The 17,189-nt window shown below is 39.6% G+C and overlaps 1 protein-coding gene across 3 annotated transcripts in view; it reads right to left on the reverse strand.

Annotated features, from left to right (window-relative positions):
* Window positions 1-17,189, reverse strand: part of LOC126377829 (IQ motif and SEC7 domain-containing protein 1) — a 296,986-nt gene that overhangs the window by 239,613 nt on the left and 40,184 nt on the right. For all 3 annotated transcript variants that reach the window (XM_050025768.1, XM_050025762.1, XM_050025761.1), the window contains exon 2: window positions 199-221. The gene's annotated coding sequence lies outside the window, so the exon portion shown is untranslated. The remainder of the gene's footprint in view (window positions 1-198; window positions 222-17,189) is intronic.

Genomic DNA, 17,189 nt, shown 5'->3' on the forward strand with positions numbered 1-17,189 from the left:
AAATTATTAATTAAATTATATAAATCGCCAAGTTATTCATATGGACTTAGAAGCTTAGATAGATTACCTTTAATAGACTCCTCCAAAGGCAATTATTAAGTGTGATTTTCAATGTCTATTAAATATTGTCTTTGAGTAGTGAAAAAGAACTTAATAATAATAAATCATTAATTATTAAAATAACCGACTTAAGCTTACCTATTGCACACCAGCAGCATTGCCTGAAAGAAAACAAAGGAGCAAATTAAATACAAAACGATCAAAATTAAACTTCCGGATCATACAATCACGGACGTACAGACAGAGTTCTCTGTCCTAAACAATAGAGATGAAATTAAAACAAACAATGAACGAATATCTTGTAATCTTATTGTAGTAACTGAGCCTGTATGATTAGGACAAGTAGATGAAGCTATGGCTATGAACATTTACTTGATTTTAAAGTTTAGCGCACTTACAACACGACCAATTTATTCAGTTTAGTGCATATCCAGAATTGGACACGAAACTGTTTTCAATATGCTCCCCCTGTGTATTTCCCGGGATCATTGGACTGGATGGAGAAAACCTTTCTGTCACCTGTCAGAAGCAGGTGTCAAAGAGAAACGTTCCAAAAACGGACTTTCAGCAAAACGTCCTTTGCTAAGTGTCACAAAATGTAGTCGCGTTTGGAAAGCTTTTCCCCAGTCTATATTTAGAGTGGTTATGTAAGGGTGGTCGCATATTTGTTAATACCCTACTATTAGCGAGCGAAATGAAAGATGACCAACTCAGTATTAATGTATAATAAAGAGTAAAAGATCACAAAATTATAATAATGTAAAAAACCTAACTTACACCCCCGTTGCTAAGCGCCATACAATCAACAATACCTAGGCAACGGGGGTTGCCAGATCTGACGCCAACATCTCTCCCCCCTGGTAAGAACCGAAGGTCTTACCAAGCTATGGCGTCAAATCCAGCTTAGCCAGTTTACGCGCAGGTCGCCTAAGGACCCCTGCGCTGGTCCTCACTTCCGCTACTCGCACGACGCCGTCTTTGCCAGGGAACACCCGCACAACCCTGCCGCGAGGCCAGACCCCGCGGGGCAAATTTCCGTCACAAATCATCACCAAATCCCCGACGTGTAAATTAGTAAAGGCGTTAGATGGACCTCGCGGCAAAAGATTGGGCAGGTATTCCCTTACCCAGCGCGCCCAAAACTCATCAGCGAGACGAATGGCCTTCTTCCACGCTTGCCTGCTGATCAGATCGTCATTTGAAGACTCCGGAGTGGGCAGAGAGGCAAACGACCTCAACAGGAAGTGGTTCGGCGTCAGGGCTGGCTCATCTTCATTGGCGACCGGTACGTGGGTCAGAGGCCTGGAGTTAACGATATTTTCAATCTCAGCTAAAAGAGTTACCAGAATCTCCTCTCTGGGAGCCTTTTCTCGCAGAACAACCGAAAGGCCTCTTTTGACGCTTCTCACTAAACGCTCCCAGGCCCCTCCCATTGACGGAGCTGATGGTGGAATAAACTGCCACTCGATGTTGTGAGACGCAGCAAAATTCATAACGTGAGAGTGGTCAACTGCAGCCCAAGCTTCTCTCAAAATACGGTTTGCACCAACAAAGGCCGTCCCATTGTCCGACAGGATCTTGACGGGGCATCCACGGCGAGCAATAAACCTTCGAAGAGCCATTATAGCGCTGTCTGCAGTTAAACTTCCCACCACTTCGAGGTGAATCGCCCTTGTCACCAGACACGTGAACAACGCCACATAACGCTTTTCTCGGGACCTCTTCACCGTTACCTCGAGCGGACCGAGATAATCAAGTCCAACGAACGAGAACGGCGGGCGATGGTGCTGAAGCCTCTCTGAAGGTAGATCGCCGGTGGGCGGAAGCACAGGTTGAGCCCTCTTGATACGGCAGAACTGACACCTGGAAGCGACAAATCGAACAGTGGGCCGCAGGTGAAGGATGGCATACTTCTGGCGTAACTTGTTAACCACAGTCTCGTTGTTGCCATGCAAAGCTTTGATGTGATAGTCAGAAATTAAAAGGCGTACCGTTGGGTGTCGACCATCTAAAATTATCGGATTGGTAACTTCTGATGAGACTTCTGTGACTGCACTAATCCTGCCATAAGCTCTGAGAAACCCAACATCATCCAGCCGGGGGCCAATCTTGTGTAAACGGCTTTTCTTAGAAACAATCTTTCCCGATTTAATGCAAGCAAGTTCTTCCGTGAAGGCGTCTCGCTGAGTCTGTTGTAGCAGAAACTTTTCTGCGTCTCTGACGTCTCGTGCGAGCAGCGGGCGTATACCTCTGCATAAAGAACTCCCCGAGCGCGCCTCTTTGTCCTTCAATAGCCGCGTGAATTGAAAAACCCGTGCGGTTACGCGAAGTAGTCGTTGCCAACTAGAAAAATGTTCTGCGGACAAAATAACATAATAAATATCGGGGACCTTTTCCCGAGGTCGCAGTTCTGAGTTCACCTCAGAAGAGGAAAGTTCGGATGGAGTTATTTGCGGCCAAGCTTCCTCCTTATCTTGTAAAAAAGAGGGGCCATGCCACCACCTTTCCAAAGAGGACGACATGAGACGAGTAGCATCATCGGCCACATTAAAAGCCGTAGGGACCCAACGCCATTCACTGACTTGAGTGTGTTCCGCGATTTCTCCCAACCGATGACTTACAAAGGCTTTATATTTGCGGGAGTCACTCCTGATCCAGGCTAAAACTGTTTTAGAGTCGGACCAAAAAACCCTACGAGAAGCTTGGCCGCGGTGCTCACTGCAGATTGTTTGAGCAAGTCTTACACCGAGTAAAGCTGCCTGAAGCTCGAGGCGTGGAATGCTAACCGTTTTTAGAGGGGCGACTCTAGATTTACTCGCAATGAGAGCGAGATGAACGGTACCGTCTTCAAACAAAAAACGCCAGTAAGCGACGCATGTGTAAGCTACTTCGCTAGCGTCCGTAAAGACATGAAGTTCTTGTGAGATGAAAGTTGATATAGACTTATACGCACGAGGAATATTTAAGGCATTAACTGACTTAATGTCACGGTACCATTCTTCCCACTGAATACGCTCGGATGATGGCAGAGGAACATCCCATGAGCTCACCATCCGCCACGTTCTTTGAAATAAAATCTTTCCTATTGTGACTTTAGGTTGCAAAAGTCCTAAAGGATCATAAATCCGCATAAGATCTCTAAGAACTTGACGTTTAGTGAACTTAGAAGGTAAAGGTATATCGACATCAACTTTAAAGCTAAATGTGTCCTCTTTGGGGTTCCAATGCATACCCAGGACGCGTACATCAGGCTTAGAAATGCCTAAATTGAGGTCGACATTACCAGTGCCCTCTTTCCAAAGATGAGACGGAATGTGTTTAAGACACTCAGTATCATTGGACACCCAGGATCGCATCTCGAAGCCACACTGAGCATGAACATGAAGGATGTCAGCTGCGAGACGTGCAGCGTCTTCTGGACTATCCACCGAGCCTAAGAAATCGTCCATATAATGATCTTGAATAATCGACCTTGTGGCCTCGGGATATTGATCTTGGAAGTCTTTTGCATTCCTATTTTTAATATAAATAGCCGTGAAGGGAGAAGCTGATGCACCGAATATTAAAGACGTCATATGAAATTCCTTCAGCTGACCCTCTGGAGAGAGCCATATATAGCGTTGACAATCCCGATCTTCCTCCCTGATTTTAATTTGGGGAAACATTTCCCTTATATCCCCGTTTAAGGCGATTTGACCCTCGCGAAATCGCATTAGGATACCTAACAAGGATTGTAGAAGATCTGGACCGGGAAGTATCAGAGTATTCAAACTGACACCCGATGACTTCGCCGATGCATCGTGTACTATACGCAACTTTCCTGGTTTGTTGGGATTTGTTACCCCGAAATGCGGTAAATACCAACGTCGTGAAGATGAACTTGGACTATTATGACTGTCAAGACATTCTTTGGCATAACCCTTCTCCACATAAGCCTCAATATTAACCTTGTATAGACGCGCGTACTCCTCATCCTTGTTTAGTTTCCTCTGTAAACTTTGAAATCTAGACAAGGCAAGGTGATAGCTGTCCGGAATATGAGGTTCATCTTCTCGCCACGGTAGACCGACTTCAAACCTCCCATCATCTAAACGACGAGTCGTTTTATTTAAAATATCTAAAGCTCTTTGATCTTCCGTACTAACCTTTTCATCGAGTTTAATACCAATAGAGTCCAGTCGATAGTAATCTTTAATAAGACTCTCCAGTTCAATGTCAGAAGAGCTGGCAGCACTAAGATGATTAATAGAATTTCCATAGAAAGAACTTCGAGGAAGGTTACCAAATAAAACCCAGCCAAGGGCGGTGCGAATAGCTGCCGGCTGCGGCGCGATGCCTACTCTATTCTCCCTAGATAGCAACAGATGCCAATCGGAAGTACCTATTAATACTTTAGGCGTAGCCATGTCAAACACTAACTCGGCAGCGATGTCTGAAAGGTGCGGGAAGCGAGTATCCTTCACCGTGACCTCTTGCGATCTAAGTCTTAAATGGACTTCTGCAACCTAAAGTCACAATAGGAAAGATTTTATTTCAAAGAACGTGGCGGATGGTGAGCTCATGGGATGTTCCTCTTCCATTTTCCGAACGTATTCAGTGGGAAGAGTGGTACCGTGACATTAAGTCAGTTAATGCATTTAATATACCTCGTGCGTATAAATCTATTTCAACTTTCATCTCACAAGAACTTCACGTCTTTACAGACGCTAGCGAAGTAGCTTACACATGCGTCGCTTACTGGCGTTTTTTGTTTGAAGACGGTTCCGTTCAGATCGCTCTCATTGCGAGTAAATCTAGAGTCGCCCCTCTAAAATCGGTTAGCATTCCACGCCTCGAGCTTCAGGCAGCTTTACTCGGTGTAAGACTTGCTCAAACAATCTGCAGTGACCGATATTAGCGAGCGAAATGAAAGATGACCAACTCAGTATTAATGTATAATAAAGAGTAAAAGATCACAAAATTATAATAATGTAAAAAACCTAACTTACACCCCCGTTGCTAAGCGCCATACAATCAACAATACCTAGGCAACGGGGGTTGCCAGATCTGACGCCAACATCTCTCCCCCCTGGTAAGAACCGAAGGTCTTACCAAGCTATGGCGTCAAATCCAGCTTAGCCAGTTTGCGCGCAGGTCGCCTAAGGACCCCTGCGCTGGTCCTTACTTCCGCTACTCGCACGACGCCGTCTTTGCCAGGGAACACCCGCACAACCCTGCCGCGAGGCCAAACCCCGCGGGGCAAATTTCCGTCACAAATCATCACCAAATCCCCGACGTGTAAATTAGAAACACTTCGCAGACGCCGAAGTTGGCCTGCTTGTCCGCCTCCACCTCGAGGAAGCGCGCGAAGATGTCTATCTGCGGCTGGCCTGAGACGCAGTGCTCTGCAGCGTAGTCACACCACTTATTTTGCAGCAACGGATTCAATTTTGACACTAAAATGTGAATAAGTTCCGGTGAATGTATGTAAGGTGATTCGCCTAATAAATTGACTATACTAACACAGTTTTTTACTCTGCTAGCAAAAATAGCCAACGCGTGGGAATTCCCAACTTTAGGCAAGCTTCTTATTGAAGCTAGTTCGTTAAGAACAATCTGCTTGGGGCGTGCAAATCGTGACTCTAACGAGCGCATGATAGGCTCGGGGTCAGTAGAACATAGCAATAGAGAAAGAACAGCTTCTTTAGCCTCTTTAAATTGACTCGAAGGACCACGATATTAGCGAGCGAAATGAAAGATGACCAACTCAGTATTAATGTATAATAAAGAGTAAAAGATCACAAAATTATAATAATGTAAAAAACCTAACTTACACCCCCGTTGCTAAGCGCCATACAATCAACAATACCTAGGCAACGGGGGTTGCCAGATCTGACGCCAACACCCTACAAAGCACAAACCGTACCCGCGAGAGACCTCTCATATTTATCAACATCATAGATACACACCGAACACACCGCACGCGACGCTTTGTCACTACTAGTTTTTGGAAAATTCAATACTTATATCCGGATATGGTCACCAGAATCGCGAAGGTAATGTCTTTTTTTGCATCTGTCATGCGTCAATTTAAATTTGGATAGGTACCGAGTATTGGTGATATGCAGTATATTCGGATCTGATACAAATCTGATCTGATCGGATATGCATTATTTTTTTAACATAATATTAAGTCAGGATATCCATAAACACCACCAAATATTCGTCCATATCAGGTCATTCCTCACACAGTACATCACTTTGAATTTTTTTTTAATACAAATAATCACAAAATAAGGTGCGTGTTTCATGTGCTCATGATCGTGATAAAATTTAATGTGCGATCACCCTAAGGGATTAAGCGCGCATATCGTGGACAATTAACCGGTCTGGCAAATAAAAGATGGAAAGGGGATGACACAATAGGAGGTAGAAAGGATCGTCATGATGAAGCGCAAGCTATTAAAACGGTTAATGCATCGGATAATTGCGACAGTGAAAAGATAGAAGATTATTCACGTTGATGTCCTAAGTATAACGAACGTAAGAGAAATGATTTTTAGAACAGACATACTTATGTCCATGAAACAGATTTATGAAGCGAATATAAATAGTAGAGTCGAAACTGTCGAAGGAATAACGCTTAAGCAAACACAGTGATCAATTTTTAAAAAAGGATATCTTTATGTTTGTAGAATTTTATGCAGGAAGAGAAAGCAAAAGTGGTAAGAGGAAACATAAAAAAATAGTAGCCCCTGTCCGTCGTCGTCCTGTCTGTCTATGATTTCCTGGTCTCTATACCTACTTAGAGACTTGCTACAATTCTTACCGTAATGGAAAATGTGACTAATCTTATGTATTTTAAATACGCCAATAAGAAAAACAAAACATATTCAATCTGAATGACTCATCTAGACATTATTGTTAATTTATTCATGCACATTAGTTTCCTTTGATTGTCTATAATTAGCCCATAGCAAATCGTGTATCAATGATCTTTATCCATAACTAATTCAAGTAATTATTTCTACGTAAAAGGAAAATAGCGTGATCTACCCATTCAAGAGGTCATTGGCAGCATTAGTTTAACAAAAGCATAAAAAATTGTATCTTGAACTGACACCCATAACTCCTAATAAAATATTGAAGCTGCAAATCCATCTGTCATTATTCAAGTATTTTACGGAACAAGTCACGAGCCCATCACTTACATCACTCATGTCATGTTACACCCCACATGTTCCCTTACTCATGCCTAGGTCTACGACATGCCTAGGATCCTTTATCCCACAAAAGCAAGGAACCAATTTGAAAAATCATAACACTCTTAACAAGAAAAACTATAGGAAACGCCGCAAGAAATCTCAATTACGCAAAGTGCTACGAACGCCTACTCCAAATTAACAAGCCCTGAACACATTTTTTCCAACATCGACAAAAAAAGAATCACGCAATAATGCTGCTTACACATGGGTTCAACCCTTATGCATAGGGGAACTATAGATGCAACACCAACCTAATTTAAACTCTATTATACCCAGAATACAGTGGGTTGAATAGAGCAAATATAGTCCCCTTTTGGTTATAAATTACTGCATCGCAAGTGCAGGGTGCAAGCCCGATCAATAGTAGCGAATATTCCATGAATTTTGTAATTGGAAATGGCTGTTTCGAGTGTTTGATCAGCAAATGTAAAGTTTGATGAGGCGTCGAAATATTTGGATAATTATTCGATAGTGCTACTGAATTGTGGCGACGTTAAACAAACCACAAAACTTTGATAATGTGTAATTTAGGCGTATTAAATTTTGAATTGAAATTATGTATAATCAGTTCACATTTTAGTTTAGATTTGGCATTTCTGTCTTGCTCTTAACGCCCAGATTTCCAGACACAATCGAAAAACAAAGGAGAGTTGATATTAGATGGATTTTGGACGATTTCATTGTAAATTATGTTGTACACTATACTGAAGTTACAGATCCATTAGAAAATAATCAAATCAACCGACTAAAACCTTGTTGAAAGAAAATTGAATTAAGAACTTTGCGCCTTCAATGTCTTCTTAAATCAATCTCGCTAGTCACGAGATCCGAAACTTTGATTTTTGACCGGGCTGATAAGAAAGAAAAGCAACATAGTGCATTAGTGTTTTTTTGTATCAGCCTACGCAGAGAACTAGTAACAAATATTGAAGATAGGAATGGTGTCCGAGCTGACACTACATTATTCAAAGTCAGAAAACATAAAGGTGTCAATTATTTAAGTTCCATTACGACAAAGCAACTATTAGGTAACGATGTACGATAGGCAACATCGTGAGAACAAGAAGCATTTATTGAGCACTATTTTTATCAACAGATCTACTAAACTGGATATTTTGCGTTTGTACATCATATTTTAAAGATTTTTTTAGTTTTAAAACAATAACACTGGATGTAATTATTAACAACAATCATGTTAAAGAACAAATATTCTTGATTCAAATAAGAGCAGAGCAGAAACATGCTAAGCTTTTACACTTAAATAATGTCTGCCGAGGAAGAGGTGGGTTTTTCCAATCGAAGCCACATTCTTCGTGCGATAATAAAAGGGAAAATATATGTAGACCATTTATCGAACCAACACACAATTTGTTTTATCTTCTAGTCATTGCTCCATTTAGCTTCGCATTACATTGCGTCGAAACCTTGGCCGTTGCCCTCTTGAATGGAAATCGATAGTACGTTCGGGCGGGAACGCCTAGGATTCGATTCCAGGAACGCAAAGGAAATTGTATATAGGCGTTTGGACGCACCCTTGGCGTCTTTTGTTGAGTTCCATGCGGTTATCAAGTTATTTGGATTCCGATAAGTTTGAATTTGGTTCAAATATCAGTTCAGCATTTATTGCAAATGTCACCTGATTTGTAGAGTGTAAGTATTTATTCTTGGAACAAGTGTCTTAACGCGTTTTGTCCAGTAGAGAATGCCATCGAAAAGAAATCTTACAATAAACCACGTCGAAAAAGAAGACGAAACGAAACGCGTGGAAAGATTTACTCAGCGTACCCATCGCTACCCGTACACCTACCCATGAGCATATGCTGGAAATATTTTCTTTCACGCCATTCTTAAACAAATAACGAAATTAAATAAAACTGATGTGTTCATTATTATGACTCTTTATTTAGCTGTTTAATAACTTAGGTAAGTATTATGCTAAGGTAAGCAACATTGACATAACCGGAGTCAACTCCTCGGTTTTGACTTTACGATAGCGTTTACGATCGTTTGCATCAGTGTATTTACTGCCGTATATTATTGCTGTAGTAAAGTTCTGACGTGTGCTGATTGGGTACAAAACTGGTTGTAAAATAACTTGTTCGTACAGATTGTTCAGCGAGTCAAATATGGTGTCATGCCGAACGCATCGTAAAACAAGACCGAGGGATTGTTCTCCGAGACTGATGGACTCTCCATATGAGAGAAGGGACGGTAACCTGTCATCGTACGGTTCATCATAGGAATCCATTTTAGACTCTTATACTAAGTCAAACAGCCTCCGTGGTCTAGTGGTTAGAGCGTTAGGCTCACGATCTGGAGGTCCGGGTTCGATTCCCGATGGGTACATTGTCGAAATTAATTTGTGAGACTGTCCTTTGTTTGGTAAGGACTTTTCAGGCTTGAATCACCTGATTGTCCGAAAAAGTAAGATGATTCCGTGCTTCGGAGGGCACGTTAAGCCGTTGGTCCCGGCTATTCAAATTCAAATTCAAAAATATCTTTATTCAGTAGGTAACATAGTAACACTTTGAATCGTTAATTTTACATAACGAACGTCTCATCCGCCTAAAACTACTATTAGCCGTAAAAACACCTCCTCCAACCCGCAGTGGAACAGCGTGGTGGAGTATGCTCCATACCATCTCCAGTTGATTGAGAGGAGGCCTGTGCCCAGCAGTAGGACGTATATAGGCTGTTTATGTATGTATACTAAGTCACGCCCCGGAGACAAATCCTTACAAAAATCTTATTCTTTAACGGCTTATGGCCATTTAGATTGAAGTAAAGTTCTTCTAGCAGCAGCAGGGAGGTGTTGTAAATCTAGCTCGGCGCCCGATACGTATTAGTGCGGGGCGGGGAATGTCCGTTTTATACGTATTATTATTCTTTTGTTCTATGCTCTTACTAAGAGTAGCGTCCATCCCTATATGGATTACTACTGCGTGAATTATAATGCCAAAGCCTATGGAACGGGAAGTACTGGAAAATACTGGAACCCAGTGCTTAACCTCATTTTATTTCCTCTTATCTAAACTGTAAGATCTCGTAGGACAAAGGACACCCTCATATCGCCACCTTCCTTGATCCTGTATTACCTATATCGTACCAAAATCCTCCGATTCGCATCGACATATCATCTCATAAAAGGACACAATTCTTTTGTCTGTTATTACGACATAGCCTTTGTGATAAGCAGCTTACCTTCTGTTTTTACTGGTTGCTCCCGGTCCAGCATAGGTAGGATGATTATTGTAAATAAAGATTAATTTCTAAATTTAGTATAGTCCGCTGACCGTATCAAATCAGTGTGATGAGGCATGCGCCTTGCCTCTCTCCGGTCATTTGATGTGTTAGTCCCTATTCCCTAATATAGATTTGTGCCTTATTTTAAAACAATCCATTTGAGCGTCACTTTGCACATTTTTACGTACAATTTGAGCCATTTCATGCCTGACGCCGGGTTCGGTGAAATCGGTATTTGACCTCGAAACCCACAACACAGTAGAAGAATTACAATTGAAAGATCGTCCATGTTTATTTATTTGTAAATAATAAGTATTAAAGACTTATGCAGGGCTAGGTTTTCGCTAAATTAAGCGTGCGGGTATTACTTAATTGGCCTGTTCAGGATCGAGTAATTCCAAGCACCAGAGTTACGATATTGGAGCAATTCAATTCCGGGGTTGAAGTATCGGAGAAATCGTACGAATCTCTGTAACTCCGGAACGGACGCCCTAATGTAGACATGTATATGTCTCCTTCTATGTTATGTTGTCATGTCAATCAATCCATCAGATTGTGTACTAATTAGCTGGCATAGATCTGACAATCAAGCCATTGTTGATAATGTCGATAATGTAATTATCAATCACAATTATGGAAGTGCATAAACCGCAAGAGATTTGTCATATTGTATAAGTATTATCTGCAATTATACGTAATTATGTTAGTTTAGTTTTAATGATTAGTTCGGTTAGGACAGTTTAAAACAATATACGATTCCTTATTGCACACAATACAAATTAAAAAGACGTACACAAGGCGGCCTTATTGCTAAGGCAGCAATTTCTTCCAGGCAACCTTTGGGTGATATGATATAATTAATTAAATAATAATAGTGGGACAGACAGTGTAAAAAAAAATACAATACAGGCTGATCACCCGATTGTTTGAAAGAAAGTACGTATTCGCAACACAAGCCATGTCAGGGGTGTTTGACGGCTCAATTAAAACCCTGACGCCAGGGTTGCCGAGGTTGGTCATTCTCACAACTGTCACACAAGATTGAAGAAGATTGGGAAACCTGACCCCGCGTAACAGAAAGTGGCGAAGACAAAGAAGAGAGAAGACTAGTGGCTTAGAAGTTAGAGTTTAAGTTTATATCGTCACTGAAAAGGTAAAATTACGTAAGTGCCAAAATATTCTAAAGTAATAGTTCATGGCAAGATATGTACGCTAGACAGAAAATGAAAAAAACAATGTGATCAATCTTAAATTGACGTCATCTAAATGGGATGAAAAATGAATAGAATAATACTTGAAACATAAAGGCTAAAGGTTTTATATCGAAATGGCCTTTTGGTGCAAACGAAAATTTTGCCTTTTCAGTGACGATATGTACACATACCTACATACAACATCTATAAGGGAAGAGCATTAGAAAGTAAATTACAAATTCTCAAAAGACTAGCCAAGATTCGATTGCGTAAATGAACACATCGTCAGACAAGTTACGTTGGTAATTAGTCATTACAACAAAATAAATACAACCTGCTTACAAATTCAGCTTCTGCCCACTCACTGCAATTGCTTGGAACAAAAAGACGAATCGAAACGGAAAGTGAAAACGAGGCACTTAAATCAATTTCAGAGGAGATTTGTTTCGGAGAGATTTGTTTTATTTTATTGAAGAAGTACTGTGGCTGGAAATGAACGAAATGATGTTATTAGTGTTTGAATATTTGTGGTAAAATGGACTAAGGATTGGTACAAGAGCTAAACTCGTTTAGCAACTAGTTGTTTCCGACAACATACTTAGCCGTATGACATATTAATTTGAACAATAAAGATATTCAAATTCACATAACATATATCCACCGCAAGATGAACTGAGTAAGTCCGCCTCACCGAGCTTTCTCTTAGTTTCTGTTCAATTGACATTGACACTACACATCAAATTCTCTCGTGATTCCTCTAAATCCAGTCTTTTCTGGAATAGGTACATTCACTACCAGAGTAAACTGAAATAAACATCTAAGTAAGTATAAATCACGCCAAATAATTATATTTACACACTCAATCATAAGTTAGCATTATGACTCATGTTACCAAAATCTCCTCTGAAAATAGAATTTCAAACGAGACATCATACTAAAATTAATTAACAAGAAACCGGGATCGAATTCCATACAATAAGCGGTACTATAACTCATCTCGACAGATATTATAGGGGTCGGCAAACAGATGTCGAAACGTAGACATTTCGACTTCTCCAACGTCATTCTGAGTTTTTTCCTGTAATTTTATATGTGTAATTTGACGTATTACTGAGAGGATTTCAGAAAAATTAGAGGAATTTACAATATTTGCGTTTGACGGCAAACTCAAATGATGATAAAGATAAAAAAAAAACACGGGAACATGCTTACACTTTTCCTAGAAATCCTAGAATGGCAAATTCTGACTTGAAAAATAATGTACTATTTAAGAAAATGAGGTATTTCCTCCCACCTAAGCAGAGATAATATCTTACAATACCGACTTTGCCGACATATTACTAATGGCGGTTCATTTTAACGAACGAGGAAGGAAAGAGGTAAAACCCTGGTGAAACGGGCAGGGTTAAAGACGTCACAATTTATATAACAAAAGATGTACAAGATAGCTTTAAGATAGCTGGTTGTTATTTTATAGAATTGTCAAGATTTTCTTCGAGAAAAGCTTAGACTGCAGGGACATAACGTGTTAAATGTCACGTTATTGCGTGGGTGTAACAGTACAAAATGTTATACTTTAAAGTTTCTATGCTGGAAAGTATCCGAGAGAGATTATCTGCTTTCTCACATGATGGACAATAGTTATGGTCGGTAGGCTGATCCCTTGTCATCCATAAGGTTCATCATATCCATCTCATAACTTCGTATCAACAGTGGCTGCAAGTTGTCTTTGATTATTTGTGTTGTGGCTCTGTCTACTTCATTAACAGATCACGGGCGGGTATTTGTATGTATGTATTCTATGTTGGACTGAAAGCCAATTAAAGCTGTAGGACGTGTTCAGTTGCTTACCTGGGCATGTCGTAAGAAACCGACAGAAGAATTGTGTCTCAATGCAACGTAACATGATGTACCATCACATGATGATGGCTGATCACTTGTCATCATACGGTTCATTATATACCATCCCAAGACTTCACATCAATAGTGACTATAAGTCGACCACTTGTGACTCTGCCCATTTAATAGGATTTCACAATATCAATGCACAATATTTTGTACGTTGCGAACCATTTTTGAAACAGAAAACTCTATCGTAAGTCCGATACAACACTTTCGATGTGTGACTTGAAAAATTGTAGAAAATTCAAAAGTTTGGCACTATCCGATCTGACTTTTCAGAGAATAGCTTTGAGAATTTCACTCGAAATATAAAGGCCATATGGCCTTTATATATACTATAGACTATAGAGTCTCTAGTTCTGGGAATGTTTCAGCCAACTTCGAAGAAAAATGAAATTATTCTACTTCGCGGTCCCCGGTTCAGCGACGGTAGAACTTGCAAATTGGGCACGTGACATGCTTCAGCTCGAGCTGAATTTAAAAGTAGTACTTACTTGTCTAACAGTTGAAAATGGTGACATAAATTACCTTAAGTCTCACCAAAGAGTTACTGATTGTTCAGTGGAAACTATATGACGCTATAAGGTCGTCGGAATTGGTTTTTGTGATATTATGTGCATTTAATTATATTTCGTTTGTATTACTTTTTAAAGACTTCTCTTGTGTGGTTGCGAGATCAATGACCGACAGCCTGGTGTCAGGCTTACTATTGAGCCGCTAAAGGCCTGAAAAGGCTACCTACTTATTTAAGAAATAGCAGCAGATACCAACAATTTAACGTGCCCTCCGGACTTCCAAAGGACGTATCATCTTAGTTTCGGCCAATCGGGTGACCAGCCTACAATGTACTAACTAAACCAGGGGTCAGAAAGTGATTTTTGTGATATATCCCCACCGGGATTCGAACACGGGACCTCTGGATCGATACTCACTAATTAGTCCACGGAGGCCGGTTATTCACTAAAACACTTTTTTAATCATATTATTTAAAAAAACTTGACTTATAAAAAGCATAAGTCCTGGCAATCCAAAACACCAGACGCCGCGCAGGAAGTTTTAAAATTATGCAACCCAGTTTATAATGACACAATTATGCGCTTTGATAAGATAGTATGGAGAATTTCATAAGAGATGCTTGATACAGGAAACATAATGTTTACAGTTTGCCTACTACATACTTTGCTGATAACGTGGCGCTGAACAGTGCATCATAAGGGGTTTTCTAGGGATTTATAGCTCTGTTTATCGTTATAAGTCACCGTACTAAAAATCAGTCCTTTTCGAGTGTGCTACTACTATATTATCTACCTCCAATAGGCTTAACGCATGGGCAATCGGCGAATACTACATTTTAAATGATACCAAAAACCCTTCATCGCTTTTGCAATTCAAAATCTACTGTTCCAAAATCTACTTCCCCATGCTAATTCTTCGTCTGTTTTTAAAGAGATACCCAACGTTGAATAATGAGTTTGGTCACATAAAAACAGCAACCAAATTATAATGGAAATCAATTAACCATATCCCATAATTGTTATTAGCAAAATCAAGACATATCCAAACAAATAACCCAGAACAGCACAGTCAGCATCGGTCAGATAAATTGCGGATTATCTCAAGACGTATTGTCCGAATCTTTTGGGACAGCTAAGGAATTTCTCCTATTGGGAGGTGGATTATATTATGACAAATTTTGGTAGATCCCTGACATAAATAAACCCTTTATTGAAGCCGTTCGAGAAATCTAAGTCAAGTTGCGATTATTCATTGGAAACCATTAGGAAAGTTGGATAGATGATCTTTTAAATTGCTTTTGTTTCTAGGTTGGAATTGTCAGTGCTGTAATTTAGCTTCCTAATATTGGTTCCCAGACAGTTATATCTAAGTATTGACGCAGGATTGGTTACTATATAAGAGGGTACTTAAATAGTAACCGTAGTAGTAGCAGCATCTAACTAAAATTATCTATCTGGGAACCAATATTAGGCAGCCAAGGCCAAATTACTGAAATTGTAATACAATTTTTTTAGGAAATAATCTGAAGACAACTTGCAGCCACTTTTGAAACAAAATCAAGCGTACTTAAATACATTTTATATTCGTCCGTGTTCATTTGTGTGGTGTATCTTTCTTTCGTTTTTTTTTGTTTGATAATAAAAAAATTCGCTGACTTTGTCATCTGTACCATAGAAGGGGATCAAGTTAAGCTTGTCATTATGAGCTTCGGTCTGCCTATATCCGATCTTGTCGTCATACCTATTGAATAATATTACATGTTTCATGAATAACCTTCCCGATCTTATCTTGAAGCGAAATTGCTGTTTCACTTTAGAACAAATTCCATTTTCATAAGCAATTTGAAGATAAATGTTTTAGGTAACAAAATGAAGCTTCTTGATATCTATCGAAGTTAGAATTCTTGTATACATGAGTATCTTAGGTGATCTAATCTGATCTGTTTTGAAAATTTCGCCTGAGTATTTTGGTAAACGTATAATATGAAATGGAGATTGTAATGTCTCTGATAATAATAATGGCACAGGTAGATGAAATAAGGCTATAAAGGATACTACGATGCAGAAGACAAAGACTCATACAGATTACATTACAGATTTAAGGAAAGAGAAAGAAAAATAATGTGTTTAGGCTATAGTCCATTTAAGAAGAAAATACCGAATCCACTTAATTTTTAATATAATTTTCCAAGACAATTATTAAGACTTCCTTCTTTCCTTCCGACCTACACTTAGGGCCTATCATGGTGAGCTATCAATTTCCAATATTTTAGTGGTTTTTAAAATCCATCAATGTGGCAAAAACGTTCTAGAATTTAATAACGATTTTATAAAAGGTCAGTATGTAATTTAAAGCGACATTTAGTAAACCTTTTGGAAACGCTGCATCACGCTTGAGTAGAGAATGGTTAATCGGTGTGCGACTCACACGATGACATCATAAAGTGATTAAGGCAGTCATTGAACTTGACTCAACAGTTTCCTCGATGTGAGAATTGTATGTGAATTTTCGCGTGGATGACCTTTTGTATGGGAATAAGAATAATTCCTAATGGATGCGCTTGATAGCACTGAATGATATCAGATGCTGCCCGGTAGCTGCTTGCTGTGATAAGCTTGGATAAACACATTAATACTTCATAAATACCAATGTTTTACCATCATGATGGTGAGTAAAAGGAAATGCATATAAGGCTACAAAGTAGCAACATTAAAGCCCGTAATCTCTTGCCGAGGATTTAAGCACAGTGAAGCTTTCCTTCATAAGCTATGCTGAACGCATTTTACATTGTGTGGTCTAAGAGTTAAGACGAAAGCTGGGAGATAAAAGTCATCCGCAATAGTGTTCTCACAAAAAACAAATATAATTAAAATAAACTAGTTACAGAAAATATATCTAAAAAATGACTCTTAAAAACACTTAGTTTAGGAGACCTTATCACAGCAGAAATGTTCAGGAGCTACATCATTATTAAAAAAGTTGTAAAACCAACAAACCACAAGACTGCAAGAAACTTTCGACGGTAGCTTGC

This window comes from Pectinophora gossypiella, chromosome 24 (genome assembly GCF_024362695.1).
Source record: "Pectinophora gossypiella chromosome 24, ilPecGoss1.1, whole genome shotgun sequence".
Classification (NCBI taxonomy): domain Eukaryota; kingdom Metazoa; phylum Arthropoda; class Insecta; order Lepidoptera; family Gelechiidae; genus Pectinophora; species Pectinophora gossypiella.